The 27,673-nt window shown below is 47.9% G+C and overlaps 1 protein-coding gene across 3 annotated transcripts in view; it reads right to left on the bottom strand.

Moving 5' to 3' along the window:
- RNASEH2C (ribonuclease H2 subunit C) overlaps positions 1-27,673 on the bottom strand; it is a 259,467-nt gene that overhangs the window by 102,402 nt on the left and 129,392 nt on the right. The window contains exon 1 of one of the 3 annotated variants that reach the window (XM_086938312.1): positions 1,102-1,336. The exons of the other annotated variants lie outside the window; for them this stretch is intronic. The gene's annotated coding sequence lies outside the window, so the exon portion shown is untranslated. Of the gene's footprint in view, positions 1-1,101; positions 1,337-27,673 lie in introns of those variants that run through there. 3 annotated transcript variants of the gene reach the window in all.

Genomic DNA, 27,673 nt, shown 5'->3' with positions numbered 1-27,673 from the left:
GGTTTAAGGCACTCCTCACTAAGGTCATGGAGATGGGCCTGAGAAGGGCTGCATTTCAAGCTGGTTCACATTGATTTCCTCAAAAACTACAAGTATCCTGTTTAAAACAACAATTTTAAAGAACAGTCCCACATAATAAAGCAACAAGCTGCTGCTTCCCATCTCCTCAACTGCTCCTGGTTGTAAAGTAAGCCTCAGAAACATGTTCTTAACATAGCAGAAGCAGTCACGTGACATTTCCAGCAAGTATTAACTGTTTGGTCAACGGATCATGCAAAACAGAAAATTATGAGTCCCAAAATGGAACATGATTTGCTTTAGAAAACATGATCAGCTGGAGCCGTCACGCACGATATGGTTCCTTTTGGAAAGTAAGCATGATGGCAGCTCAAATACCCCGGAATGAGTTAATGCTGCTGGACAAGCAGAGGCTATTATTATTCAGACAAAATAATGCTTTATAAGTAACTTAGCGTTTGTTGAGGGGCGTCAGATTGGTGTGGTAAACCCACGAATAGCTTCCAAATGGCCACACCGACTTAAAAAAAAAACCTGTTCCATCTCAGTCAACTCTTGCTTTTCCCATTATAAAATGGTATCAAAACTGTAACAGAAAGCAAGCGAACAATTGACATAAGTTATTTACTATTCATATCCACTTTGGGAGCACTGGTGCCGATTTAAGAACATTTCTAGACAATGATATTGTACATCAAGTAAGGGGTAACATACGAGATGTATCTCATATTATTACTTCTTCGTTCAGCCCACGCTTAAAGTGCTACACAAAATGCACTGCAGTGGAACACACAAGTACACTGAAAACATAGAATTGCTTAACACGCGAAAGCTTAAAACGTGGCAGCTTGGGTGAGAAATTGCAGAGGCTCGGGTGATCAAACAAAAAAAACTTTAAAAGTATGAGAAAAGACACGACCAAGCAGTAAAGTCGTTGAACCGATAAAAAAGAAAGATTTTTTTTTTTAAACACGTTATGGGGGGCAACAGAACAAACCAATGACAGACTAGTCAAGCAATAAAACATGCAACATAAAGGAAAGAGCACTTTTAAAAGAAAGCACATGAAAAATTAAAGCGGACCTTCAGGCGATAGTTGTTGACTTGATGAAAGAAAAGAGAAGGGTCACACTGGACAGTTCTGGAAACACCTGCCTGTGACTTGCTTTCCTCCGACAACGCTTAAATTCAGCGCGATCTGTTAACGGATGTCATTTGTCTGTAATTTTAGCACATCCGGGTCGTATAACATCAGTCCCATGGCTAAACATGTTTTATGAGTCATCTAGGAGTGGGTTGCACTACTAATCTGTAAGGCGGCCTGGGATTTGAGCATTTCAGCCTCTTTAGCCAATCCCAGTACGTGTGGAAGTATTTGGAACTGCTGATTGGCTGTGGAGTCTGGCCACCCTTGCTTCGGTCTGAGCCTTCCTTGGATTATCCGGCAGTCGTCAAATATCAGCTAGTTTTGAGCAAACTCTCCATTTTAGTTGGAGGCTCAGGTTTAGTTCCAGGTGCGGTTATAGTTTGTTTTCTTAAAGCTGGGTACCACCCACCTGTAGCTAGTATATTGTATCCGGTCAGTGGCTGCCTGGGCCATAGATTCTCATCCGGGATGCGGCTAGGACCGGGTGGGCTGGTCGATCCTGAGACAGAACATGCCTATGCGCTCGTCTCTCTAGCGAGACTATTGTATACAATATAGGGCTTGCAAATCTACCATTGCTTACCCTGTGCCACTCTTGCTGCTCCATAAATGGCCAGCAGAGGCCATGCGTTACTTCCGTTCCTTTCTCTTGCGCAGGGACCAAATACTGATTGATTACATTTAATTGGTTTCCGTTCGCTGATCGCGCCCTGATTGAAGTACAAATTGATTGAAGTATTTTTTTCACGGGTTTTCTGCTTTCTCCCTCCACCCATCACGTGTCTATGTTGCTGTCCCCTTCGCCCCACCACTCCGTTCTTATTTTATTTAATGCGTCTTTATGAAGCGCGGACTTTACCCAAAGGTGTCAGAGTACTGTACAATACAACCAGTAACGTTACATGAGAGAAATGTTACAAAATTGGAAACAAATAAAAATAGCAGGCCATAGAATCAAAACAACGCAGGCAAAAGGAACACAATATCAAACACAGCAAACACAGAATGTACAAACAAAAATATAAATATATATGACAAATTTACAATGACTAAAGAACTTCCTGGTGGGGTCTGAGGAGGAAGGAATTAGTTCTGAAAGTGTCATTGGAATAGAAGAGATTTGAGGTCCGCTGTGAAAATCTGGATGGTGGTGATGGCACGGAGCAAAGGTGGAAGCGAGTTCCAGATTCTCACCGCATTACCTGAGAACGATTGAGCCATCAATTTTTCCCTTTTGAAGGAGGGGGGCTCAAGCAGGAACTTTCCCGCATTCCGAGAACGTCTTGAGCCTCCAGACAATTTCAGTTCAGTTTATTCGCCAGATAGCGAGGGGAGGAAGACTGCAAAGCTTTGTGGGTGATGCCGTTTTGTAAATAGCTCTAGCCTCGATGGGAAGCAATCGGAGAGAAGACAGGATAGGAGTGATGTGGTCACTTCGTTTGGACCCTGAAATGAAGCAATCTGCTGAATGGAGGACGGATTTGAGGGGGGAGAGGTGAGATTTGGGAAGGCCAGTCAGAAGAGAATTGCAATAATCTAGTCTAGAGAGAACTATCGATTGAACCAAGGTTTTTAGGTTATTCTCCGGGAAGAACCGACGAATCCCCCATAAAAGGCGCAGCTGATGGAGTTGATGTGTGAGATTAGGTTGAGTCTTTTGTCAAGTATGACATCTAGAGATTTAGCTCAGTCAACAATGACAAGTTTACTGTTGAGTAAATTCAACTGATCCATCCAGGATTGAACAGGAGTTCTGGAAGAGAGAGCTAGATATGAGGAGGAATTCCGTTTTGGAGGGATTGAGAATGCGTGGGTGAACTAACATCCAGTTGTGAATAGATTTGAGAGTAGAGTTGAGGTAGTGAGAGATAATGAGAGGAAGACACCTTGAGGTAGATTCGGGTGTCATCCGCATAGAGATGGTAGAGGATTCCAGATTTGCTTAGGAGGTTCCCTAGTGGTTCCAGATCGAGATTAAACAGAGTGGGAGCAAAGATAGAACCTTGAGGGACACCTTGACCAACAACCAGTGGAGACGAGAGACTGTTTGCAATCTTGATCATTTGGGATCTGTCCAAGAGGAATGAGGCAAACCATTTGAGTACTGTGCCTTCCACGCCCATTCTCTGTTGAATTGTGTTAAGTAAGGTGTTGTGATTAACAGTGTCAAACGCTGCAGAGAGGTCAAGAAGAATCAGAAGACAACGATTCGCCCGAATCGAGTATATGCAGCGCATCATCGATCACTCGCAGCAGGGCTGTTTCAGTGCTGCAATTTTTAAAAAAGCCAGACAGGAACATGTCAAGGTGATTATTGTCCATAATGTCTTGGGAAAGTTGTTTTGCGATGCATTTTTCTGTGATCTTTGAAAGAAAAGGCAGATTGGTGATGGGGCGGAAGTTATTGAGGTCGCTCGCATCTGCAGAGGTTTTTTTTAGAAGGAGGTAACCTGTCCTGTTTTGAGGACAACTGGGAGGGATCCTTGACCGAGGAAGAGATTAACTAGATTAATAGGAGTGAGTGTGTCACGATCACTGCCCTGTACCCTAGAGGGAGGGGGTCCAGGCGGTGTTACACGCAGCCCAAAAGGCGCCGCGTGTAGGGGTGTGCCAGCAGTACGAAACAGAAACACACAAGATGGTGAAAGCGGTGGATGGAAAGGCCTTAACATCCGGACCCGTCCGCTTCCACACGATCCCTCTGTCCATGCACATAGGCGGCAATCATCGAGAACTGATTCAGTTCGACCTCATAGATGCTCCGCACTTCCGCCTCATCCTTGGTATGCCGTGGTTAACCCTGCACGATCCTGTAGTCCGGTGGGCAGAACGCACGGTGTCTTTAACGTCTACATTTTGCAAACACCACTGCACTTGCCTCTCCATGGATAACGAGACGACCACCGAGACCCAGGCCATCCTTCTTGCTCAAGGGAGACACGGAAAACATCTTTTGCTGTGCCACCACCCTTCCTGAAGAATACGTGGAGTACCTCAATGTCTTCGACAAACAAAAAGCCACCCAGCTTCCTCCGCATCGGCCCTACGACTGCCGAATAGATCTCGTTCCGGGCGCTGGCATCCCCTGTAGTCGGGTCTACGCTCTCACAGAGCCCGAGATGCGTTATCTGAAGGCTTACTTGGAGGAGAACCTCGCGTGGGGATTCATCCGCCATTCCATGTCCCCCGCTTCGTCTCCTCTGTTTTTCATAACGAAGAAGGACTGTGCTGAGCTCAGAGCCTGCATCGACTACAGGGCATTAAACAAAGCGACCATAAAGAACAGCTACCCGTTGCCCCTCATTCCCGTGTTATTGGATCAGCTGCGTGGGACCCGTATCTTCACCAAACTCGACCTGCGAGGAGCCTATCACCTGGTGCGAGTAAGACCAGGAGACGAGTGGAAGACCGCCTTCCGAACGAAGTTCGGCCTATACGAGTACCAGGTGATGCCCTTCCAGTATTTCATAGATGAAGTATTGAGGGGTCGTCTGGAGACCATATGCATCGTTTACATCGATGATATTTTGGTGTATTCCACCAACCCCCAGGAGCATGTACGCCACGTGAAGACCGTGCTAGAGCGCCTTCGAAAGCATTCCCTGTTCGCCAAAATTGACAAATGTCTGTTTCATGTGAAGGAAATCTCCTTCCTCGGATACATCATAAATGCCCAAGGATTCCAAATGGACGGGAGTAAAGTGGAAGCCATCACTCACTGGAAAGCACCTCATCATGTGAAAGCGGTGCCAAGTTTTTTAGGCTTTGCGAACTATTACCGCCGCTTCATCAAAGATTTTTCCAGTATAATCCACCCGCTCTCCAAACTCCTGAGAAAAAAACGTCCCCTTTGAATGGACATCGGAAGCAAACCATGCCTTTGAGACACTAAAAACCTGTTTCACCCAAGCACCCATTTTGTGCCACCCTGATCCTAACTTTCCGTTTGTGATGGAAACGGACGCCTCGCAGTTTGCCTTGGGAGGAGTTTTGTCGCAGAGCCATCCGGAAACAGGACAGTTACACCCAGTGGCGTTCTATTCCAAGAAACTCACCCCCTGCGAGGTGAATTACTCAATAACAGTCAAATAGTTATTGGCCATCAAACGAGCACGTGAGGAGTGGAGACATTACCTCCTCGGGGCTCTCCACACCATAGAGATGTACACAGACCATCGGAACCTCTTGTTTCTGAAAACGGCGAGGGCCTTAAGCCTGAGACAATTACGATGGTCGCTCTTCTTCTCGGATTATAACTTCATTATTAAATACAGACCGGCCTGCAAAACGGGAAGGCGGATGCCTTGTACCGTCGAATCGATCTCGCAGAGCATCCACCAGAGACGGCGGAAGTCCCTCCACCTATCCTTCCTCTCTCTGTGTTTCCAGAGCAATCCCTTGCCTTTGTGGTAACCCAAGACTTCATTGAAGACGTCAAAGTGTCACTGTCCACTATAGATAGAGACTCTTGGATACAGGAAGACCCGGACCATAGGCGTGACAATAACAACCTTTTATACCATTATCAGGCCATGTACGTTCCTCAGCCAGTGCTCCAAAAGCAAATCATGGCCTGGGCTCATGATGCAACACTAGGGGGACATCTCTGAGAGTATAAAACCATAGCCAACATCGAACGATCCTTTTGGTGGCCCTCCCTGCAAAAGGATACAAAAGACTATGTCCGGAGTTGTGCCGTCTGTGCTCAGGCAAAAGCCAGCCATTCCAAGCCAGCGGGGTTGCTTCGGTCGATACCCATACCACCAACTCCATGGCACACGGTCTCTATGGATTTCATTGTTGAAATGCCTCCATGTGAGGGCTACACCACAATTCTGGTGCTCATCGACCACTTAACCAAAATGGGACACTTCATCCCTCAAAAGACTACCGACCTCCTCTGAACTGGCCCTTGTATTCCTTCAACATGTGATGAGAGCACATGGAATCCCCAGAGTCCTCATTACAGACCGAGGAACTCCGTTTACTTACCGCTTTTGGAAAGCTCTCTGTCAAGCAATGGATATGGAGGCCCGCCTGTCCACTAGTTTTCCTCCCCTGACGGACGGGAAGACGGAGAGATTAAACCAAACCTTGGAGCAATACTTACGATGTTTTACGCTGCAGAACTCTACCGATTAGTACCCCCTGGTATGGATGGCATAATTCGCCTATAATAACGCCGACCACTCCACGTTAGGATGTTCACCCTTCTTTTGTCTGTATGGTTTCCACCCTGAAATGCTCCCTTTTGAGTGGCCTGTTACTTCTACACACCCTCCCATACAAGAACATCATGCTCATCTTCGAGCCGTCCTGTTAGAAGCCAAGCACCAGCTAGCCATATCATCCCAGGTCACTCAAAACAGATATGCTGTCAAGAAACGAGTTCAGGAACCAGAGTATAAGGTAGGCGATAAGGTGTGGTTTTCCACAAAAAACCTGCACTTAGGGGTAGGCAAGGTAGCTCCTAAGTTTATCGGGCCTTACCGGGTGGAGAGAGTCGTAAACCCTGTGGCTGTACGTTTATCACTTCCCCACTCATGGCACATCCACCCTGTGTTTCACGTGTCTCTGCTCCGTCCTTGTCCGCTGGATACCAGGCTCCCTTCCAGACACGGTCCCTTAGAAATAGACGAACAAGAGAAGTATGAGGTGGAAGAGATTCTGGATTCCCGTATTGTCAGGGGGAGGATTCAATACCTGGTGAGCTGGAAGGGGTACGGGTGGAGGATAGGTCCTGGGAACCCTTAGCAAACCTTCACGGTGTTCTTTTGCTTGACCGCTTCCATACTGCCCATCCTGGGAAGCCGGGCCAACCGCCGAGACGTCGGTCCTTGAGAGAGGGTTCTGTCACGATCACAGCCCTGTACCCTAGAGGGAGGGGGTCCAGGCGGTGTTACACGCAGCCCAAAAGGTGCGGCGTGTAGGGGTGTGCCGGCAGTACGAAACAGAAACACGCAAGAGGGCCTGGCGCGCGCCGGACTACAATTCCCAGAATCCCCAGAGGACGCGACCTGGAAGAGAGCCGGCCAGCCTCCCCTATAAAGCACTTCCAGGTTAATAGCACAAGGCTTGCCAATCAGAGTACATCGGAGGATAGAGCCGCTGTAGGAATCACCCACGAAGACATATCCGAATCCAGCATCTCAACGCTGTCTCATACGAACCCGCATTGTCGACAGGAATTTCAGCGCTTGGGGAGCAGAGAGCCGCGCTGGCTTAGCGCATCCAGAGACCCTGCCCCGAACCCTCCTGTGCTTCAAGCAGTTCCGTGAGCTGCACAAAGGGCTTGTCCCTCCTTCTTGGATGAGCTTCACCCAACCGACCTTCGTTGGGGTTCCAGGGCTCCGTGACGTAGAGAACAGCGCTGGAGCGTTTTTCCGTTCTCCGTTGCGGGAGCCTGCTCAGAGCACCCGCATCAGGTAGAGCTGAGGACACTTTTGCTGGATGCACATTTTTTGTGCGTGCAAAGTGTACCTTATTGTTGCTTGTCTTTTGAACCACAAACCTTGCTGATTTTGTTCTTGGCGCAGGAGCGCTTTCTTTTACGTTTCTGGTTGGGAGAACAGGAGTACATGCACTTCCAACACAGCGCGAATGCGCTCATATTTCTTTGTGATTAACCATCACAGGATTGGGAACCCTGGCTCCTAAGCCCTTGGATGGAAAGTACTCATTCCGACTGTGGGCTACAGGAGGTGTGTGCACATGGTGATAGAATACTGCTTATTCTTTGCTGAAGTGGGTATTGCGGTCAGGCCCTGATGCTTGTTGCTTTTGTTTCTTTGCCTACAGTTCGCCCAGGGATAGATGACTCCTGTGCTTCCTTGAGGGCCTGCCTTCGACGTCCCCACGTGCTAGGAAAGACGGAGACATCCCTTTATCACTGTTTATTGTTTTATCCATTTCCCTGTTCCCTGGGGTGCATTGACGCATAGCAGTGTTACCTCTTGCTCTGTGGGTGAGTGCATCCTGGGGGAGGTAGGGGGTTCACTACGCACCATCGTTCCTGCCTACATCTCTCCGAGGTTAGTGGTGGCCGCAAGTGATACCATTAACACTGTGACAGAGTGTTGGTATAGAAATCAATGGCGGTGACACTGGGTATGAGGTCAGAAGAATGTTTGGATGATTTGGTTTCTGCCAAGTGACTAAGGATTTTTGCTCCTCAATGGGGGTGGGGTGGGTCAATCAATCAATCATACACTTGTAAAGCGCACTACATACCAGTCAGGGTCTCAAGGCGCGGGGGGGAGGCTGCTACTGATCGAAAAGCCAGGTCTTGAGATGTCTTCTGAAGGCCAGCAGGTCCTGGGTCTGTCGTAGGTTGGCAGGGAGAGAGTTCCAGGTCTTGGCGGCGAGGTAGGAGAAGGATCTGCCGCCGGCGGTGGTGGTTTTCCGAGTGCGTGGAACTGTGGCGAGGTTAGCTGAGCGGAGGCTGTGGGTGGGGTTGTAGAAGCTGAGTCGGCCGTTGAGGTATGCTGGTCCGGCACTGTGTAGGGCCTTGTGTGCGTTGATGAGGAGTTTGAAGGTGATCCTCTTGTTGACGGGGAGCCAATGCAGGCCTCTAAGGAGGGTTGTGATGTGGCTGCGTCGGGGGTGTCAAGGATCAGTCGTGCCGAGGTGTTCTGGATGCGTTGTAGCAGTCTCAGGAGCTTGGTTGTTCCTGCGTAGAGGGCGGTTCTGTAGTCCAGTCTGCTGGTGACGAGAGCCTGGGTGACGGTTTTTCTCATGTCAGAGGAGATCCATTTGAAGATCCTGCGGAGCATTCAGAGGGTGTTAAAGCAGGAAGCGGAAACGGCGTTGACCTGCTTGGTCATGGAGAGAGAGGAGTCGAGGATGACCGCCAGGTTGCGTGTGTGGTCGGTGGGTTCTGGGACTGTTACCAGCGATGTTGGCCACCACGAGTTGTCCCAGGCTGGGTGGGTGACCTGTTCCACCAGTGATTTTGCTTTTTGATTAAAGAATATAGCGAACTCAGTTACTTTCTTCAAAGGATCCTCAGGTTTGATGGTTTGGGGAGAATAATTTGGGTTTTTGATGACGTCGAATAGTTTTTTGGGTCTGTTTTTAGCTGAATCGAGGAGGAATCTGAAATGTGATGTTTTTTTCCTGGAAGATATGCTTGTGGTATTTGGATCTTGCTGAACGTAAGAGAGAGAGGTTGGAGGTGGATGGTGATTGTCTCCAATGTTTCTCCAAGATTCTAAGGTTTTTCTTTTCATCATAGAGAGCTTTATTGAATCAAGGAGCTGAAGGGGTGGGTCTTTTCCTTTTGCTTTGGAGTGGAGCAACCTTGTCGATTTCGACTGCAAGGATTGAGAGGCAATAGGGAGTGAGATCGTTGACATCCGTATTGTGGTCTAGACTAGGAAGTGAACGCATAGCAGAATCACATAGAGTCCCAAGATCAATGTTTTTTGTGTTGCGGAACCAAGTGGAGGCTCTTTTAGGTTGGCCGAGTGTTATAATGTGCGAGAGGTGACAACGGTAGGGAATGAGGAAATGGTCTAACCAGTCTACACGGATGGGGGAGCAGTGGTAAGCTGGTCTGATTTAGAAATAACAAGGTCCAGAATTGAGCCCTTGGCGTTTGTAAATTCCGAGCAGTGTTGGACAAGATCGTTAGCTGTGAGAAAGGTTGCAAGCTTGTTGGCAGCCGAGTCTTCCACGGAGCCCTAGTGGAGATTGAAATCACTCAGATCTGCTTGGCGCTTTGTGAAAATTGGTCACTAATGTGGTCGATGAGTTCCTCCATGAAGGAAGAGCAATTCCCGGGAGGGTGAAAGATGGCATGGAACCTGAAGGCTGAGCCATGATGAACTTGGAGTTCTAGGGAAAGGCATTCAAAAGTGCGAAAGGATGGTGGGAAAGGCTTTGATTTGAAGGGAGTTTCTGAAGATTATCGCAACACCTCCCCCTATCTTGTCTGCTCTGTCTTTTCTGAGGATAGAATAGTCAGTAGGTATCAAAAGATCAAATGAAGTGTGAGAGGAGTCATTAAACCAGGTCTCAGTGAGAAAAAGCATGTCAAGATTGTGGTGAGTGATAGTGTCAGAGATTTCCAGTTTATGTTTGGTTGCAGATCTGCAGTTATGGAGCATACAATGAAGCTCTGACACAACTGTTTTGGTGATGTGAGTGTCTTGACTGATAAGGGGGATATGAATTAGATTCTTGAATGAGGGTGCCCCTTGAGTGGGAGGATGGTAAGTTCTGACGGAAGAGATGGTCTGAATGGTAAATGGAGTAGAATTGTTAGGAGAGGCAAGTGGAGGGGAATTGACGTTGGTAGTCTTGTAGCTAGCCAGTAAGTTGGTGATGTCTGTGGAGGACAGACTGTGGTTGGCTTTATTGGGGGGCGGGAGCAAGGAACTCCTCTGGAGGTTATTTGGGGAGGGGGATATCTTTGCACTTAAGAGTGAATTGGACGCTTCAAGCTGGAAAATGGAAGAGATGAGAGAATCAAGTTTAGTTTCCAGAGAGAGGTGAGCTGAGCACGGAGTGAAGGGTGGCTCAATGGTTAAAGGAGGAAGTGGCCTAGGCGAAGGAGGACAGGGGGATGTGGGAGACCGGGGGGAGTGTTGGGGTGCGAGGGTCGAAGGTGGGGGGAGGAAGTGAAGTTAGCAAAGGAGGACAGAGGGCTGTGGGGGACTGGGGAGAGAGATGTGATGCAAGGGTCTGAGGGGGGAAAGATGGTGATAGAAAGGAATGGATGGAGTTACAGTGATATTTTTACTGGTGTTGAGCAGAGGTGAAGAATAAAGATCATACATAGGAGAAGAAAATTGAGAAGTAGAAATGGATGGCGAGAGGAGGAGGGGGGTTATGGGTAGGCCATGGATCCGGTGAGATGAAAGGAGAAGGGGCTGTACAGGGAGGGGAGGGAGGTCAAAGGAAGGCCACAGGAATGGGGAGAAGAGAGGGTGCAGGCCAGGAACCATGGGTAATGAAAGGTGAGGGTAGGGGTACAGGCACCAGGCAGAGTGGGGTGGGGGGTTGAGCTAAATAGAAGTTGTGGGAGGAATGAAGGACTGTGAGGTCAAAGGGAGGGAAGAGGGAGGAATTACCAAGAGGGGAAACAGGGTTCTGAAGCATGGGGGGAGCGTAAGTTGTGGAGAGATGGGAGGTGAAAGGTCAGAGGGAGGGAAGTTGGTGGAATTACAGGTAGGGGAGGCAGGGATGTGAGGCATGGGGGGAGTGAAGGTTGTAGAGATGTGAGGTGTAAGAACAGAATTGAAGGTACGAGGAAAGGGGAAGAGCGGAAAGGGGTGAGGAGAAGAGGGGAGGGAGGGTAAGGCGAGTTGATCAGTAGTTTAGGTTGTAAGAAAGATGGATTATGTAGGGGGAAATAGGTAGGAATAGGGGAGTTATGGGGCAGGAGAAGGTAGTGGAATCATAGGGAAATGCAGGGTGTAGAGGTGAAGTGGGGTGTAAAGCAGATGAGGGAATGGGGAGGTCCAGTTGGGAAGGGGGCAGAAAGGGAGAGGAGGGAACAAGAGAAGGGGGGGATAAATGGTAGACCTGTGACTCCAGAGAGAGAGGTCTGAAGGAATGTGTGGGAGTCAAGGGAGGAGAAAGGGAGAAAGTAGACAAGCTAGAAGAAGAGGAAGAATCTAGGGAGATAGTAGTCGCAGTGTGGGACGAAGGGTGTGGAAGAGGTGGTCAAAGAAAGCGAGACAGGAAGCTTGGATCATGACAGTGCCATTGTTATAAAGAGTAATGGTGAGAGAGCCATTAAAGCAAGCAGAGGGAGACATTTTTAACCGCTTCCCATGTGGGAAAGAAGAGGAAGAGGAGACGTTGAAGGAATTGAAGAAGCTAGAGGACCAGGAAGGGATGTCATGAGTGAAGAAAATGGGGTCATTTTTGATCTTCCCTAGGCGCCCATTATGGAATTGGTCAACAAACAGGGACTTTGGAAATTGTTCAATGGTGTTATGCTTGAATCGTTTTGCTGCTGCTTTGGACAGATAAGGGGGATAAATGACTTTAAAGCAGTTGATTCCAGACTTAATTCGATTGGAAGCCATGATAAGGTGATGAGGTGAAGACGTGGTGTGGTGGATAGAAAAAGGGGCCACTAGGGTAGTGATAGCTCAAAGAAGTAAAATAAGAGGAGTGCGCATATTTCGGAAATCAAGTGAGAATAAAACCAAGAGGAGTGAGGTCAGATCCGGACCAAATGGAGATACCTAACGAGGCTAAAAACGGAGAAAGGTAGAGGGGAGAAGCAGCATTGTATCATGTGTGCATACCTCTCTATTTCTAATAGTGGAGGCGGAAGCACCAAAAAGGGGTTGCCCAATCCAAGATGGCAATATCCTCCCCGCCTTCATGTTCCTTGTTTTTTTCAGTTATCTGGCTTTCATTTCGAAATAGGTAGAGCGTTTGTTTACGCTAGTGGCTAAAATGACTTCACTACTTCATCTGTCAGATAAAGCCACATGACAATGAATATCCAAGCTTGTCTTTTGAAGTGGATTAATCTTAATTTCATCATCAGATAAAAGGATGCACGCATCTTTGGTTGAACGCATCATTATTACAGTGACCCTTTCCGTAAACACCACTTGTCACCTTACTATCTGGCGTGCTTAGTTGTTTGAAAACGACCCCACGGCTCCAGGCCCCATTCCCATCCCCAGCTGCTCCTATCGAGGAGAACTAGCCCCCTTCTGTAGGCTTAGTATTTTTGTATTTATCATGCGAATAAATGTCAGTGCAAAATTGCACCAGTGCCATCCTTGTAATCAGAAGAACAAGTTTGTGTAAAATTGCAATAGTGCTGTACAATATGACACTTCCGCTTCCATGTGTCATCTCTTTCCCTGCCATTTTTTTGATCGAGCCTAGCAACGCCCATGCACTGCTTTGAAAGGCATGTTGTATCTCCTCTGCGGCCTCTTGGCACGCCCAATGATTGCCATTGGGTCTTTGTTGTGCCAATCAGAAATGCTGCCTTTTTATTGGTACATTCATTGTAATTGTCTCGCTTTTGTGTGCTTCGTTCCCTCCCAGGGGATTTCACCTGCACAGCACAGAGCGCAATGGCCCCTCTTCTTGTGTTTCTCCTAGTCGGCCATAGCACACAACAGGAGTAGTATTGCACTCATTTTGTTTATGTTTTTTTTCAGCACCCCTTTACGCCGTCCATGCTTGTTATTGTTTGGCACCTGCTTCATGGCGTCCATGCTTGCAGGTTATTCAAATTTTTCTTTTCTTGCAATTTCGTAGTCACCCCTGAGCACGCATCGTCCGTAAAATGACGGTTTTGTTTATCTGCCTCTTGCTGTGACTAAACCAGGACGTCGTTTGTTAAGGAAGCCACCAAAGAATACTGCTGCTATATCCAATGCAGGCGTTGAAAGCATCCTTTCCTATGCAACATGATTCCTAAAGATCTAATGCACACTTAACAGTACACATCTTTTACATACTTATTCAATTCAAGCATATGTGCTTTTGAAAGAAATAATACCTTTTGGCTTAGGACGCTCTGTTGTCCAAGATGGTGGCCACACGGATACGTCATGTTTTAGTCTTTGGCCTCTGTCTATATCTGAAGCCATTGCTCTCATCTTCCAGCATACTCCACTCTTTTCCATATTTTTCCCTCCTTCTTAAAGACCAGTTGCTGTGAGTGTGAGCATAGGTAGTCGCTGGTTCTCTTGTTTATGCAGGTCGGGCTGGTACAGGGTTGGAGGTTTTTAACCCTGTGGCATTGTTTCCCAGGTATCCTATACACACACTAGAGAGCGAGGACTGCCGATGATGAAGCATGACACTTGGTGGCGTGTGAGGACAGTCCTTCACATTTTTGATATGCCCAGCACCCCACAGAAGAAGGTGTAGTGCGCATTTTTCCATTTTAGAATCAGACACTGACTCAGGGTAGCTTCTTTTTGTGTGTATGTATCTTACTTGGAGGCCAACTCACCCTATATATGCCATAGCCTCTTGTTCCCTTCCCTAGCAATCACTAGGGTTAATGTGTTTATATGTTGTGGTACAGCTTACGGATGTGGGAACATATGTAGGGGTAACCAAATTGTGAGCAACTGTGTGCCACATTCTTTGAATATATTTTAATTAATCCCCATCTTAATTAAACAGATTAATACTTTCCTTTCCCTGCCACCGCCCCCCTGTTGTCAACATGGAGCCGGCTGACGGATTGGCTTTTGATGAAGCCACAATACCTGAGATCATGAAGACACCGCCATTACTAGCTGACACGATGAACACACAAACACTGAAGAATTCAGATGAATGGAAAGCCCTTGTGGCAAGTAAAAATCGAACAGGTCCGCACTGCACTTCATGGGGCTTTTATGGCGGCAGATTTGGGAAAAAACAGTGCACCTAGGGGACTCATAGTAACTAATAAACCACGCATCTTTCTCAATAACAAGGAATTCAGAAAGTACTGGTCATACATTGCATGGAAATGCAATAAACATTGGCTTGTACTAATCAATACGGTAACCAAATTAGCCAACCTTCTACTGGTAGACATATAAAGCAGTGAGAACAAACTGAAAACGGAAGTTGGAAAAGATTAACAACCAACATAATGAGTACAAGGAATATCTGACACAATCGAAATTGACGAAACTGAGGAAGGATGTACAGAAGTTCAGTCATGAGACTACCTACCCCTATCTTAGAGGAATATTACGAGAATCCACAGGCCAGACATCAGGCAAGAGACCATTAAGATCTAGACCGACTCCGATGAACTGGACCTTCAATTCTGGTGATGAACGAAGTGGCATTGAAAGTGGTGATGAGGGACCATCGATAAGACCACAGACCATACTTTCAAGAACTGGGACCACCACCGAGAAGAGACCAATAAATGTAGTAAACCTCCCCTAAAAAGAGGGTATTTGGAATTGTAGCAAAAAAATGCTAGAACTATACAACTCCTGTTAAGTGATGTCATCTATGTGTCCTGACATTAATAAGTTCACCTGCAGGTCACTGATGTGGTTTTTCAAATTTGTTTGTGGTTTCTTTTATTTTGCTATCTCCTGCTTCAATTGTATTGCTGCAAGAATTATTGTCTTGTTCCACATGATAATATTTGGAATCATTTGTAATGTAATGTATGGCAAAATCTCAATAAAAACATTTTTTTTTTAAAACAATGTAGTAAACCTGAGTAGCCATACTCTGCAAAGGATGAGGAGGCAGTCCTTTCGAAGGGACTAGGATCTGTTCCTACACCAAAGAATGATCTATTTACACTTTGCATAGTTCTTTGAAGAAGATCAAGTTGAGGAATTTTTTGAAGGAAAAGATCATGAGGAGCAGTAGGTCATTACCACAGGTCTCAAAAAGAAATCCCAATTAGTATCTCCCACACAATCCATCCCATGCCACATCTTGGCATTTGAACAGGCGGTCTTGAAGGAAGTAGATGCCATTGATTTACCACACAACAAGGGTTTTCAGAATCTTAGACGCGGAGAGAAGACAGCTTTGGAAAACTTGAAAAAGAATACACAACTTGTCATAAAACTAGCTGACAAGGGCGGAGCTATCGCTGTGATGGGCAAACATAAATACCACATTAAATGTATCCATCTCCTGTCCGATTGGAATAGCTATGCAATCACAGCTACAGACTATAACATAAAATATGTAAATATAGCAAAAATTAACTGATGTTGAGTCTGTTGTAAATTTATTGTACAATAATTTAAAAATACATGAGATCACAAATTCATAACGTTAAAAACAAAGTATCCCTAAAGATACACATACAAAATTATACATAAGAGACAAGCAAAAAAGTGAATCAATTAAAAAACATTATAGAGTATTACTCCGATTAGAATCAAATTTGGTGCAACTAATAACAACTGATAGCACCATTTGTAGTTCCTCGGATTTAATGATGAAATATCTGCGTCACCGCGTTTCGGTGGACAACTTCAAAAATGAATGAATTGCGCCGTTATTAAACACCGAGCTGTTACCAATTGCGGAGAACCTGATAGGGTGTTGAACTCTTCAAACGGTAGCAGGTCGGAGTTCTAAACGATATGTGTCTTTGAAGAAAGTGCTCCGCCAATTACAAGGTGCAAACGGTCCCCAGTTATGGTGGACCTGTTATTTTGCTTGGCTCTTCGTGCAGCAGCCAAACGTGGCTCCGTTTCAATTTGTTGCGGTGCACATACACGCACACAAACACAGTCCCTTCCTCGTCCAATGCTTCTCTTGGACAGAGACGTTCCGGGAGACTAAGGAACTGTCTGAATCCGGAATTGGGGATTGGAAGTGGAAGTGGAGATACTAGGAGCCATTGTAGTCCATCTTCTTCCCATTCCATATTTTCTTCTGTTGGTGGGGCGTTGGGAGGATCTGGGCTCCTCTCTTCCTCTCACAGACCTCCTTCCCTGCACAGAAAAAAAGTGGCTGAAGGGAAGGCTGAAGTTCAGGGCGGTAACAGCTGCCCCTAGCCCCCCCCCCCCAACCCCTCCTTGCCCCCACCCCACGTCCCTCCTTGCCCCTCACCCCACCTGGGGTGCACTTAGAAGGGGTTAGGGAATCCCTTCCAGGCCCATCCAATATATTTGTGACATCACAAGCGACTCACTCCCCAGCCTGGGGAGTGAGTACCAAGCCACTGAGAAGTTTCACAGTTTCCTGAAAGGATCTGGGACCGGCAAATTCCCCTTTCCCGCTGCCAGGGCCAGAAAGTTTGTCTCCACAATGTGTTGAAGAAAAGATTGAACAGTTGCAGTGAATGGTGGTCCTTTTGGTGTACCTGAGGTATATATACCTCATTGGGGCATTCTAGAGACACCCTATCAGGGCACCAAGGCTTTAAAAGTACCTACTACGTTCTTTTCCCTTACCCTCAACTATTGATAAAGTTTATGATTCTTGTTCTTTTGTCTCCTGAAATTACTGTTATTTGGATTTAGATACCCCCAAGTCTTTTTGATACAGATTTTATTAACCAAATGTCACCCCCTCAACTACTATGCACATAAATCCAGCGAATGTTTTGCACATAATCCCTTTCTCGGCTTTAAGGCACCAGTTTAAAAGTCTTGTTTATTAAAACTCTTGGTACAGCACCAGTCAAAACTATAAAACAACAACATTATATGTTTTCAATCGTCAAAATATCCTCATTGCATTCCTAATTTTCCATTCTAAAAATGTATTGGCAAAGGAAACAAGCATTGAAAATGCAATAGGTCTCGCCTTTGATTAAGTTAAAGCCAGTTGCTTTGCTAATAGTATTGTATAGCAAATCAAATGGCTTTGACTTAATGAAAGTCGAGACCTATTGCATTTGTAATACTTGTTTGTAACGATCCGATAATATCTCCCAGTGAGACATTGTCTATAAACCAGCTTCCCATGGACAAAAATTATATGAAATTGTGTAATGCAAAATTACAACAACAAAAAATGCAGATTTCGCCGACACTATTACATTTCATCCAGACCTATGTGTTAAGTTCACCCTCAAATAAGCATGGCCTATGTAATTAAGGGCGTGGCTTAAAACACGCATGCTAAAGATCTGTGCATAGCACAGTGTGCCGTTCGCCTTGTATTTTTCTGTTTCTGTCATTGCATCCAGATATATGATACAACAAGTAACATCATACCTACAACAAGTCCGGACAATTGGCTTTGTGAATGGTTGTTAGTTGCATAAGATAAATAAGCAGCAACCATGGCTTGTATATAATATTGAAAAAGCTTCCACTTAAAGCCCTGGTGACACCACAACGATGTTGCTGTTCCTGAGTTTCAAAAAGAGAAGGGAAATCCAGCGAGAAAATTACTCTTTTTAAAGAAATTCCCTTCCCCTACAACGCTCACCTGGCATGACGTTATGCAATAACTTCTCCACTAGTAAGAAGTGAGCAGTCTAAGCACGCACACATGGATGTGCCTGCTGTCACTGCAGTCCACAAAAACACGGACCGCCTGTGCCAGGGCACAAAACAGAGCCTGATAGAGATCCGTTTCGAGGTCTCCTTAAAAAAACGGCTGGTGCTCAGATCCAATGAGACCCGGCCCACTTAAAGACCTGACCCCTATCATGCAATCAACACAGATAAACCTTGTCATCAAACCTCACCAGGAAAAACCCACGCAGGAGCAACAGCAACTGCTGGAAAGTTTCCAGACCTGGTCCTGCGCCTGGGGGAATTTAAAAGGTGAGGAATCTATTTGGTGGCTGTAAAAGTATATTAATTAATCAAAGCGTCAGTTCGGTTTGCGGATAACTTGCCAGGGCAGCCATTGTATTTCACCAACTGCCAGTCACCAAAAGGCACCGGAAGACTTTAAATAAACGACAAGCAAGGTAAATTAGTACAGAGTTGGAATATGCGCACGTAAATTGCAAAGAACACTAGTCCTTGTCTAGCAGGTTCACGAATAGGGGCGAGGTTACTGGAGATTGCTCTAAAATTAGCTTCGCGAACAAGGTACAGCATTCTATTGTGTTTTGAGAAAATTAAAGGCACAGTACACAGATATCTGTAGACTTCTTGACACATGATTTCTGAATTTAAAGGGAGAGCATCTGTACATCCCTTGGAGTAGTTATACATTATCTGATGACATATTGTGTGATCTTGGACGAAGGACTCCATTAGGAACAACTTTCAGCATGATTACAATACTTTCAGCATACCTGCTGAATGGTAAAGCGATTTGCGTGCAGCGTGCAGGTCAAAGGTTAGACGTCCTCTGGGTGTACTCAACTCAGCTTGACCTTACTCCACCCCATCGTAAATAAGTGTAACATTCCCGACCTCGCAGCTAAGAGATAAGACGTTGTTACCAGTAGCACTATAAGCATGTCTCGGGCCCTGGCGGAAGCAAAAAAAAAATGTCCGTCTTTGAATGCAGTTGGTGTAGGAAAATACAACAATTATCAGGGTTAAATTGGCCCTCCAAGACTCTGGGCCCTGGTGCAACTGCACCTGCTACACCACTGTCTGTTACATACATTTTACTGTATCCGTTGACTCACTACTACCACGCCTGTACTCTACTGCATTGCATTTAGAGGTATGATGTTAGATTTTTTCTCTCTGTTAACATTAAAAGAAGCTGGTTTTTCACTCCTCAGGACCTATGAATCCTTTAAAAGATGGAGAACAGGAGCTTACAGCCTGTCTGGGATGTCTTCAAAGAGATTGTTACAGCAACACACTCGAAAAAGAAACCTGTGCCAGTACCTTTAAGCAGCCTGTACCAGCACCTCCGTGGCAGTGCATTTCCACACACTCAGAGGGCCAGTGATAGAAGTTCTCCATGAAGCACGCTGGCATGCTCGCGCCCGTGCACATCGCTATACAGGGCAGACAGAAGATGTGCACGCGGGGACAGGCTTTACTGGCGGCAAAAAAAAAAAGTCCACAGAGTGTCACGCCGTCAGTAAAGGGGCCAATACTCGCGTGCACATCTTCTGTCTTGTTTGTCTCCTCACGTGCACGCTGAAATTGTATCGATTTCAAAAGGTCCTCTGCGTGGCAGAGCAGTACATGTGCTGCTTTTTGCCAGACCGAGACCTAAAAAGGGAGAAAGAGGATCTGTAATAATTCTCTTTAAAGCAAATACAAATGCTCTGTTATTACAGGAACTGCAAAAATGAAAGGATTATCACAAATCCTCGCTTACCAGTGCCGACATACTCCCTCTAGATGCCAGCAATATTCAAGCCTTACAGGAGTTAGGTGCCCCGAGGAATGCCTACCTGTCAACTCACCTGCATTCTGCAGGTATCAAACGATTTTTAGGTCTCGCCTACGGCATTGCTTTAGAAATGCATGTTTGGCAACATTATAGTAAGGCTTTCAAAAGTCTACCCAAACTGCGGATCGGGGACAGTGCATGTGACCACAACCACGCGCTCGTGCGTGCTCAGCCTCTGCTGCCACTTCAGCTCACCAGGCTGCACACCCCCTCACTCTACATATGCTCATACGCCTTTCCTTTGATCTCACAGGCTCCGCTCCCCCGCATCAGACTTCAAAGGAGTCCGCTCCCCCGCCACTCAATGCCGAGAGCTTCAAAGGAAGCTGCTCCCCCGCCCCCCCACGACGCAATGCTTCTCCCCCGCCCCACCACGCAATGACGAGAGCTTGTTTTAAAAGCGCGGAAACATCACGCTTTAACTTTAAATATTTATTTAATATGTTGCTGCACCCCTACTTCCAGGGCCCATGCCCAGTGTACGTAGTTTAATCCTGCTCCGGAGGTGGCCCCTCCTTCAGTGACACGCAGCAGCCCCCCCTCTCTTTGCTGTCACGTTAGTGTTAGAAGGGGCCTCTGCTCTCTCTTTCACAAGTCTACGTCACGCTTTCTCCGCCACTCTGCTCCGTTACTGAAGTTACTTTCCAGGCCTCAGTGCTGTGCCGGTCACTGTCTCAGAACCGTCAAGCTTTGGGGCACACTCTGCTTGTGTTCTTCAGCACACACCGCTCGGCTCTCCATCTCCTCGGCACTGCTCTCACATTCCATTCCATGGGTCTCCCTTTCTTGACCCTCTCTGTGATTAGGGCCCTGCAGGGAGCTTTGCTGCTGATTCCGCCGTCTCCAGGGCCTGTAATCTCGCCTGTCCGCTCCGAGCTCACCTCCTTATCACTACCTTTGTACGGTGGACTTAAGTCGAGCGGTGTGTTCCTTGACACAATAGCCAGCCCAGGATCCAATCCCGCTAAGACTCTCTCTTAAAAGATGTACCTCGGGCCTGAGCTACCCCCGCTGCGCTCCGCTAGAGGGATTAAATAATTAGATAATGAAGATGATCAGAGATAATGCATTACACATGTATCCGCTCAATGTAGTTTAACATCCCTTTTTTTACTTTTTCCCTTAAGTAGCATCTTTCATTTTTAATGCCTTCAAATTTGTTTAACAATGTCATTTTTCTATCTAACCCAATGCAAGTCTTTTCTTTATACCAATACTCCGGGATACTCCTCTCATACCTGGACTGTGCTGCTGTTTGTGAAGGCTCTCTGTCAACGGCTCGCGGAACCCGCTCCGCGGGTCCCCCTTCGGATTTCTCCCTCTGCTTGGCGCTTCTGTGGGGGTCTGAGAGGCTGCAGGGCTGCGAGTGGAACCCGGGACTCACACTCCCAAGAGTCCCGGTGTAAGCGGCCGTATCACCTGGCCCCGCTCTCCCTGACCGCCCTGCCCCACCTCCACCAATAGAAAAGAGGGAAGGACCCTGTGCTGCGTGGGATACTCCTCTCATACCTGGACTGCTCTGCTGTTTGTGAAGGCTCTCTGTCAACGGCTCGCGGAACCCGCTCCGCGGGTCCCGCTTCGGATTTCTCCCTCTGCTTGGCGCTTCTGTGGGTGTCTGAGAGGCTGCAGGGCTGCGAGTGGAACCCGGGACTCACACTCCCAAGAGTCCCGGTGTAAGCGGCCGTATCACCTGGCCCCGCTCTCCCTGACCACCCCGCCCCACCTCCACCAATAGAAAAGAGGGAAGGACCCTGTGCTGCGTGGGATACTCCTCTCATACCTGGACTGTGCTGCTGTTTGTGAAGGCTCTCTGTCAACGGCTTGCGGAACCCGCTCCGCGGGTCCCGCTTCGGATTTCTCCCTCTGCTTGGCGCTTCTGTGGAGGTCTGAGAGGCTGCAGGGCTGCGAGTGGAACCCGGGACTCACACTCCCAAGAGTCCCGGTGTAAGCGGCCGTATCACCTGGCCCCGCTCTCCCTGACCGCCCCGCCCCACCTCCACCAATAGAAAAGAGGGAAGGACCCTGTGCTGCGTGGGATACTCCTCTCATACCTGGACTGTGCTGCTGTTTGTGAAGGCTCTCTGTCAACGGCTCGCGGAACCCGCTCCGCGGGTCCCGCTTCGGATTTCTCCCTCTGCTTGGCGCTTCTGTGGGGGTCTGAGAGGCTGCAGGGCTGCGAGTGGAACCCGGGACTCACACTCCCAAGAGTCCCGGTGTAAGCGGCCGTATCACCTGGCCCCGCTCTCCCTGACCGCCCCGCCCCACCTCCACCAATAGAAAAGAGGGAAGGACCCTGTGCTGCGTGGGATACTCCTCTCATACCTGGACTGTGCTGCTGTTTGTGAAGGCTCTCTGTCAACGGCTCGCGGAACCCGCTCCGCGGGTCCCGCTTCGGATTTCTCCCTCTGCTTGGCGCTTCTGTGGGGGTCTGAGAGGCTGCAGGGCTGCGAGTGGAACCCGGGACTCACACTCCCAAGAGTCCCGGTGTAAGCGGCCGTATCACCTGGCCCCGCTCTCCCTGACCGCCCCGCCCCACCTCCACCAATAGAAAAGAGGGAAGGACCCTGTGCTGCGTGGGATACTCCTCTCATACCTGGACTGTGCTGCTGTTTGTGAAGGCTCTCTGTCAACGGCTCGCGGAACCCGCTCCGCGGGTCCCGCTTCGGATTTCTCCCTCTGCTTGGCGCTTCTGTGGGGGTCTGAGAGGCTGCAGGGCTGCGAGTGGAACCCGGGACTCACACTCCCAAGAGTCCCGGTGTAAGCGGCCGTATCACCTGGCCCCGCTCTCCCTGACCGCCCCGCCCCACCTTCACCAAACCCCGCCCATTGACCTTGGATCTACAAATACGGACACCAAATGCTGCGTGGGAGCGCGCGCGGGAGCAACCGGGGCGAAGACTGGGCAAAGAGCGGGCCGTTTGAGGCCGTTCGAGGACTGAGCGGACTGGACTGGCCCATCCTCTTTCGCCCATTGTTCCCTATTACAGAGGACCACAAAGCTCAACTCTTCGCCCTCCTTTCAACATATTATTTGTTGCCTGGCCTTGCCCCCCGCTTAAGATATGTGCACTAGAATAACCAGGAGTAAGGCCTCAAAAGGTGGTCATCCAATTAGTGGTCCAATGGATGACTTCATTACCCGCACTAATTTCGCCATTGATCAGGAAATATCCAAGCTCCAAACTCGGGTATCTCTTGAGTTGGCAGCTGCTAGAAGATTGTCTGAAGTTATTGCTACCTCCAAAAAATCCTCCTTGGGCCCCATAGCTGCGGCGGTTACTCCAGAGCGCCCCCCCATTCCCCATTGTATAATTTCACAGGCTGAGGTTCATCCGACCCCGCTCCCACTTGTTCCTTCTCCACACCACGTCCTACAACCCAACCTAGTGGAAGCGAGTGTACCTGCCACCTCTTGCACTCAGAATGTCACTACTATCCTTCCCCCTCCAGTGGTTTTTAATGCCCCTAGTGCTACCCAACCTAACCGGAAGCCTCGCTCTCGTTCCGCTTATTCACGGAAGAAGGCGAAAGTCGCGGTGTCACAACACTTGGCACTGACGAAAGGCTCAACACCTACTACCAAAGGTGTCCGGCCTCTTTGGAAGCAGCCCCCAACGGAGGGAGGTGGGGCGGGGTCAACCACCGAGCAATCCCCCGGTACCACCTTAGAAACTGAAAGTTTACAGATAGATGGTTTGGGCAACAACGATAGGGAATTTATAGATCTGGTATGGGAATCCCTTAAAAAGCTTCTTTCCCCTTTAGATCTCAGACTCTCACGAATCGAAAATAACCTACTTGAGATGGAAAAGAGCATTATTGCTCTGGCCACTCTCGGTTTGAGAAGTCTTGAGAATCAGGGCCTCCCTGTAGCTGATGCTATTCCTCCAGCTCCCACACCACAAGTACACCAAAGTCTGCCCACTATACCTAGCACTGCACGCCCGGTCCCCAAACCGAGGACTGTGGCTGTGGACCAAATGTCAACTGCCACAATCCCTAAGGCCCCCAAACGGGCTTCCACCCACTTACCTGCTAACACTAAATCTGGTACAACTTCAAAACCCCAGCTTGGCGAGGCGACTATACCGCCTACCCAGGATTTCCAGGTAAAGAATAACTTTAGAGGGGGTTATATTGACCTTCCCCCGGAAGCCAACGACTTTGTAGTTGTGCTGACGGGAGTTCCTCAGATTAGTAGCGGCCAATATGAAAATCATTGGTCCTTGAAAAATAAAATAATGCATTGGCTTAATGTCAACAGACCTATTCCCAATGGCCGCAGAAGTAAAGTTCTGATGGTGCGCAGAACCTCCTGGGTGGGCCCAACTAGGAAAACGAATGCGGGGGATTGTATAGTTGTAACTTTTGATGATCCACACACGGCTCAGCATATATGTTCGTGGCCCTGCAGTGAAGGGTCCTCTGTCATCCCGAGGCCATTGTCCTTTTTCTATCCCCCACGTTCCATGTATAATCAGACGGACAATTGGTCATTAGTTCATCATCAACCAAGGAGAAACCGCCATAACCATCAGGTGGATCCTCTTTCACATTGGAATGGTTTCCCAATTTCAAATAGATTCGGAGGCCTGGAGGAAGTAGATTGACTCTCCAGGCACTCTGGTTTCCACATAGCGGGTAATGTACCATCTTTGCCAGCCCATGGGCGTTCCGATTCCCTTTGTGTAGGTATCGAATCCTTAGTCACTGTCCATCCCTCTGGCTTAGTAAGAACATCATATAGCCCTATTTCTGAGGGGGGGTCGATAGTTACGAGCAGCGCAGATCTAACTGAGCTGACTAATCTGGGAGCTTTTAGCCCACAAGGTAGGGATGACCAGTTGGCACCCTTCCACATCTTACCCAAGGCCCCCATCCAGGCAACACTATCTGTAGGAACCCAGCCTGAGGGAATTATGGTCCCTACAACCTCCCATAAAATTTCCCAAGATGAGCCCTTAGAAAGGTTACCCTTAGTGGCTGTGCCTATACCATCTGCATCTGCTCACTCTCTCAGCCAATCTACCATAGCTGCACCCCCGTTAAAGATTGTAAGCTGGAACGTGGCAGGGCTAAATCGGAACTTTGATAATCCAGAATGGAATGTGTTCTTAGAGCCATTTGACATTTGTATCCTGCAAGAAACCTGGACACAGGAACCAAAATATAGAGTAGGATTTACCACCTATTTTGTCCCAGCTCTCCAACAAAGGGGTTCAAAGGGACGCCCGTCTGGAGGCCTTTTAATATGGGTCAGCATTGCTCTGGGTCTAAAAGTGAGCCATAGGTCCACACACTCTCCCGACCTGCAGAGGATCTCAATACATTGTCAGGGGGGAAGGATGTTAGAGGTTTTCAACCTATATCTGAGGGGCGCCAGGAGCGGGACATCAAGCCTACCTCAGACAGGTCTTAGCAACGACCTAGCTGCTTGCAAGATCGACTCCTATATTCTCCTTGCAGGCGACTTTAACTGTTGTTTTGAACCCTTGGCAAAAGAAGATATTTTGGATTCCTTTGAAGAAGACGCAAGAAGGGGTATCCCGATCCTGTCCCTTGACCCGATTCCCAAATGGACACAAAGTGCGATAGACATCAATGCACTTTGTTTGGAACACAACCTTAGGTCAGTGAATGGTCGATCAAAATCGGACCTTATGGGTGCTCACACTTATAACAGAACGGGCTACACCTCCAGAATTGATTTTATCATCTTGAATTATAATCTCTGGCCTTTTCACCTAGACATGGAGGTTGTAGCATCTTGCGATAGTGATCATAACCCCCTTTGCCTAACCCTCTCTTCCCTTTGGCAAACTAAGAAGTACGATAAGCAAGTCCATATCTAGAAGTCATCCCATGAAATTGTTCCGTCTAATTGTGGCAGGCGTTTGAAGTGGGCAAAAGTCAAAGCAGACGAGGCAAGGTTGGCACAAGCCGGGACCATCTTGTCTGTGGTGGAGCCTCGGCTTGACGCTTTAAGCCCATCCAGTACAAAAGTCTTATCACTGTTTTCAGAGACCATAGTAGCACTGAGCAAACTGTTCATTATTCAATATACTAAGCCCAGGGTGGTTTCCAAAAGTGACTCCAATGCTAGAGACAAATGGTATTCCCCTAAATGTCGTATTGCTAAGGGGGAGCTTATTGCTGCGGTAAAGAGTAGGGACCCAGCCGCTATTAGTTCCGCAAGGAAATCCTACAAAAAAATAGTGGCTGAGGCAAAGGAGGCTCATGATTATCACTTCTGGTGTGACCTAACCGAAGCTAGTAGCATGAAGGATTCCAAAGGGTTTTGGGATCTCCTAAGAGCAAGGAATAAGCCCATTGACCAGCAAATAACCTGTAATATCCCGGGTGACGCTTGGTTTGCCCACTTCTCCAAGCTTTATTCTGCTGCACTGGGCTTGTCTCTTCCATGTCCGGGATCCTTGTCCAACACAACAGTTAATCCCCTTGCTATTGACGTCCCTTTCACTAGCCAGGAAGTTGAAAGGGCTATTAGGGGCATTGTCCCCAATAAGGCTCCAGGTCCCGACGGGATCCCAGGTGACCTACTGAAATCCCACCCAGCAGTGTGGAGCAGATTAATCGCTTCACTTTTAAATGAGGCTCTGCTAGGAGGATCTTTTCCTGACTCTTGGAGGAGTGCAGAAGTTGTGCCTATCTTTAAGAAAGGCAGCAGGGACGACCCAGCCAACTATCGCCCTATAAGTTTGTTGGATTCAACACAGAAGGTTGCGGGGGAAAGTGGTACTGGATAGGATTTTGCAGTGGGCCGATGAGGGAAAGATCCTGTCCGATTTCCAGGCAGGCTTTAGAACAGGGACAGGCACCATCGAGCAAACATTCCGCCTTCTAATGATATATTGGAAGGTGGTGGTGCTGGGAGGGGGCACGTTATATCTAGTCTTCATAGACTTGAGAACGGCCTTCGACCTGGTCCCGCGGGCACTACTATGGAATGTCCTTGATGGATTAGGGTTACCCACCTACCTGTTGTTCTTGCTTAAAAAATTCCATGAAGACAATTTCGCCCAGATCAGGTGGGGTGTCCAGGGAGAAAAAACATCTCGCATCCCAGTAGACAGGGGCGTCCGCCAGGGGTGTGTGCTTGCCCCCACTCTGTTTTCTCTCTATGTAAACGGAGTGGTGGAGCATCTGCTGCAACACCCTGCGGATGCACCTACTCTGGCGTGGGGAAAAGTCCCAACGCTCCTGTTTGCGGATGACACCCTCCTGATCTCGAAATCCCCAGCGGGCATTCAGAAATTGCTTTCTAGCTTTAAATCCTTTTGTGACACCAAGGGTTTAGCTATAAATATAAGCAAGACCAAATTCCTTGTCCTTAACCCCCCCAAGAAATCCGTCGCCCCACCCGTTTTAGACTCCATCCCTCTGGAGAGAGTCAAAGAATTTGATTACCTGGGAATACGTCTGTGTGACTCAATGAGTTGGAAGGCACACCACCAAAAGGTGTTTCTGACTCATAAAAGGGTCACAGGAGCCTTGCTCAAGGAACAACGAGCCTCTTCCTTGAAACCAATTGGGGCAGTGCTAGATATCTACAGAGCAAGGGTTGTAAGCGCAGCTCTATATGGCGCAGAACTGTGGGGCACGCAGAGAGTCGATACCTTGGCCCATCTTGAAAACAACTTCCATAAAGATCTGATGAGGCTACCCCACAGTACTCCTACAATCCCTCTCTTGCTGGATGCAGGTACTCGCCCAATTTGTGAGCAAGCAAAACTACGCCCC

This window comes from Lissotriton vulgaris, chromosome 9 (genome assembly GCF_964263255.1).
Source record: "Lissotriton vulgaris chromosome 9, aLisVul1.2, whole genome shotgun sequence".
NCBI lineage: Eukaryota > Metazoa > Chordata > Amphibia > Caudata > Salamandridae > Lissotriton > Lissotriton vulgaris.
This window is presented reverse-complemented; position numbering and strand designations above follow the sequence as displayed.